Raw genomic sequence first — 4,035 nt, 5'->3', positions numbered from 1 at the left:
CATATTCCATTATTAATTCCCATATTTCTACTTTACATTGGTATCAATAAAACTGAATTTGTACCAAAAAAGTGTGTTTGGAAACCCATTTCCTTCATAACCTCAAACCTGCATTTTTTTTCTTAAAATTTAAAAAAAAATTTCTTGTAAATATGATAATTTTCATGTACTTATTACCCACATTTAATGACAACATTGCAATTATTATAAATTGTTATTAATCACCCGTTACAACCCATTTAAATATTATAAAAAGCTACAAAAAATTAAAAAATCTTATCACGTTTTTGTTTTATTTTTATATTATTATTTTGGCATCTTCATATTATTTATTATGAAACTTATTTTTTGTGAAACATAAAAACATCTCATAATCAATTGATTTAAATTTGTCGTTTCATTTCCAAGAATTGATAATGCTACATACGAATTTAAAATTCAATGTTTCTTTTTTTTGTTAATATAGTACAGATTTACTAACCGGAATTGTAAAATTTTGAACTTGATTTAATATTTTTTGTGATTTGGTCTTCTTATCTATAAATATTCTTAAAATTAATATGACTTTGGCCTATTTTATATTTAAAATATTTGGTTTATTTTTACCTTTGTTTCTGGGGGCGTTAATTTAGGAAATACTTTTGGTCAAATTGGTCATCGAAGTTTGTGAAATTATTATTATAGTTGCAAATAGAAAAATTCAGAACTAAATCTTTATAAAGAAAATCATAATATTAATAGGCAAGTCGATTTCTTTAGACCCCTTTTACTCTCAAATTATACATTTAATTTGGGCAAGAAATATACCATTTTAAAGGGATTTATTCACTGAAGTGCAGAATATATATTTTATTGAAATCGGTTCAGTTTTTTAGGAGTTATAAGCGTTTAAAGATGTTACTAACACATATGCAAAAACGTGTACATGTGAACCTTAAGTTAAACAGTAAACAAAGCATTGCGTGTTTCTTCAATTTGTTGTTATAAATAAATAGGAGAAACAATTAAACAGTATTGATTTCGCTCTGTTTTAAGTGAGAGTTGTTATAGAAAACAAAGAAGAAGAATTTAGTAATTTAAATTCGCTTTAATAAATATATTTTGAAGGTGTTTTTTTTATTTTCTAACTCCCATAAACATAAACAATTTTTAAATTTATCAAAGGTTTATAAAACAAATTTTGTTTTATAAATCTTTGATAAATTTAAAAATTGTTTATGCATATTGGGGTAAATATGTAATTGTAGATAAGTAAATAGTTATTTTATAATTGTGACGATTTTCAACTGTTTATCACTGCATGAAGTTTAATGAAAAATGGGACGGGTCGGAAAAAATGGTGAGTCGCCTCCCATACAAAGTAAATAGTTATTTCTAAATATTTTGTGAAATATAATTGCAAGATTCTTCAAACTTTTATAAATTTTCATAGTTTCGCTGAAATTGTTCGGGATTGGAATAGTGGGCGTGGCACACCCTATACAAAGTATATAATTAATTTCGAATATCTGTAGAACTATAATTGTAAAAGTGTTTAAACTTTTAGCGAATTAATTTCTTATTACTGTGCGGAGTTTAGCTGAATATCGACGGTATTAGATTAGAGGGCAGAGGTCGAAAAAGGATGTGGTCACCTCCCATACAAAGTAATAATTGCAAGGTTCTTCAAACTTTGTCCGCATAGCTCTCTTACCATTTTACACAGATTGGCTGAAAATGGTCGGGATTGCATTAGTGGTTATGGCGCATAGTAAATAATTAATTTTGAATATCTGGAGAACTATAATTCTAAAAGAATTTAAACTCTGTATCAATCAATTTATTACCATTCTAAGGAGGTTAACTAAAAACGAATTTATTCCTGATCCCTGTTCGGAGTTTAGCTAAGCATGATCGGCTTAGTAGGAATGACCCCTCCCTTATAATGGAAAGTTAAAGTAAAGCTTGATATTTACATAAAAGGTTTAAAAATGGGTGGGATCAGAGCAGCGGAGTGGTATCTTCCATACAAAATTAGTTAGTTATTTTCGACTGTCAAGTGAACTGTAATTGAGAGATGTGTAATTTTCGTATTTCCATTCATATTTTTTTAATTTTACTAGGGTAGGGGTAGCGAAGTGCACCGGGTTATGCGAGTTTATAAAAATGTTTGTTTTAATTTTAAATTTTATCTCTCACTCTAAAATACAATCATATAAAAGTATTCTGTACTCATTTAAGATAATTTTTTTAAAACAATCGAATGAATATTTCATGAGTTGAAGGGCACCAACACAACACCTTCCACATTTTTCTAACTGAAGTGGATGTTTTTGGATCTCTCTGTATTTCGGTTTACTGTATCATTGCTTCTACAATTTCGCCTGCTCGAAACGATCAACTTTTATCAACGAAAGGGTTCGTTGGACCAAGCGTTTTTCTTCGAAAATGTTGAATTTTGTGGCAACAAATCGTCATACGGGAAGTTTTGCTTTACTTCTTTGATTTGATTTCAAATGGTTTGTGCGGTTCAGAAGTGGTGATTTTGACACGAAAAACAAAGATCGCCCAGGTCAGCCAAAAAATATTGAAGTCCAAGAATTTATAAATTACTCCATAAACATGTTTCCGAGCTGTAGGATTCATCCAAAACTAGGGAAATTGAGTACCTTACCAATTGAAGCCAAGATACCTTGAAAGAGTATTTTTAATGTCCAAAAGGATGCTTGAACGCTTTAAGAGATAATTATTTTTGCATTGAATTATTACTTTCGATGAATGATGGATCTTTCATGGATCGATGAAAGATGGATCTTTCATGGATCGATGAAAGATGGATCTTTCATGGATCGATGAAAGATGGATCTATTACTATAACGAAGGGTATAAAAATACGCATTTTTAAGTCATGGACCCAATATAATAAAAATAATATAAAATTTGTCAACATAAATATCTCTTAAACTAAATTAGAGCCCCCGATCAAGCTACGAGTCCATGCAAATATAAATCAACTCTTTTACGGGCTACCGACTTATTTCCAAATTAAAACGTTTCTAAACTACTAATATTACTTTATCAAAAAATAGATTAAAATTCAGGGCGTTTAAAAAAATTTACAATAAAAAATGTTTGCCTGTATCAACCAGATCAGTTGCGAGTAACGGAGGGTTAATTTCATTAAAGAGCATTTCCATTAAAACTCATGCAACATCTTGGTTTAAATAGAATTCCAAACATACAATCAGATGCAGAGTGGAAAAATTTATAATATGGAGTAATAAACAAAATTTGAAACTGATTCGCTACGAAAAAGGGCGAGACCTCCGTGTGCCAAATTCCGTTGAAAATCTCATTAAAAACTTCTGGCCGCTCATTAAAATAATAAATGAGGTTCATTCGTTATCTCGCTGTTAATAGGGTTCTAGTGAATCTCCTAGTCCGGAAGCTATATCAGCAATGGTCTTAAATCAGTATTCGTCGACGCTAGCTCGTCCATTAGCTAAGCTTTTCAGCTGGAAGGTTGCCAGTTACTTGAAAGGGGAATGCTAACAATCCTGAAATTGAGAAAAAAGATTCGTGATAGCAACCGAATTTGTTGCCAATCGAATGATTCTATCTTCGTGACCGAATTTTACAGTTGTGGCTACAAAATTTTGGAAGGGGTAACAAAAGTTTGGTTACTTCAACCGAAATTCTTCTTTATCAACTGACTTTCTGTTGATAGAATCGAAAAATTCTATGTGTGCAACCGAATCATTCGATTGGCAACAAATTCGGTTGCTATCACGAATCTGTTTTCTCTGTGTATGTTAAACATGCATCTTATTGAAAATTTGGAGTTCAACAACTTACATAATTCTTAGGGGAATTATTCGAACTATAAGGGTGGAACTGAAAGTGCAACATAGCTCCTGTCAACAGGCATCTGTCAGTTGACTCCTGTCAAAATTTGAATAAGCTGCGTCATTTACTTTGTGTTTGACAGCCATTGAGACTATCTCGTGACTTGAGGTGAAATTCTAAAAAAGTGAATTTCGTCTGTCTGCTTATTAA

Source organism: Calliphora vicina, chromosome 2 (genome assembly GCF_958450345.1).
Source record: "Calliphora vicina chromosome 2, idCalVici1.1, whole genome shotgun sequence".
Classification (NCBI taxonomy): Eukaryota; Metazoa; Arthropoda; class Insecta; order Diptera; family Calliphoridae; genus Calliphora; species Calliphora vicina.
Note: the sequence above shows the minus strand (reverse complement) of the source record.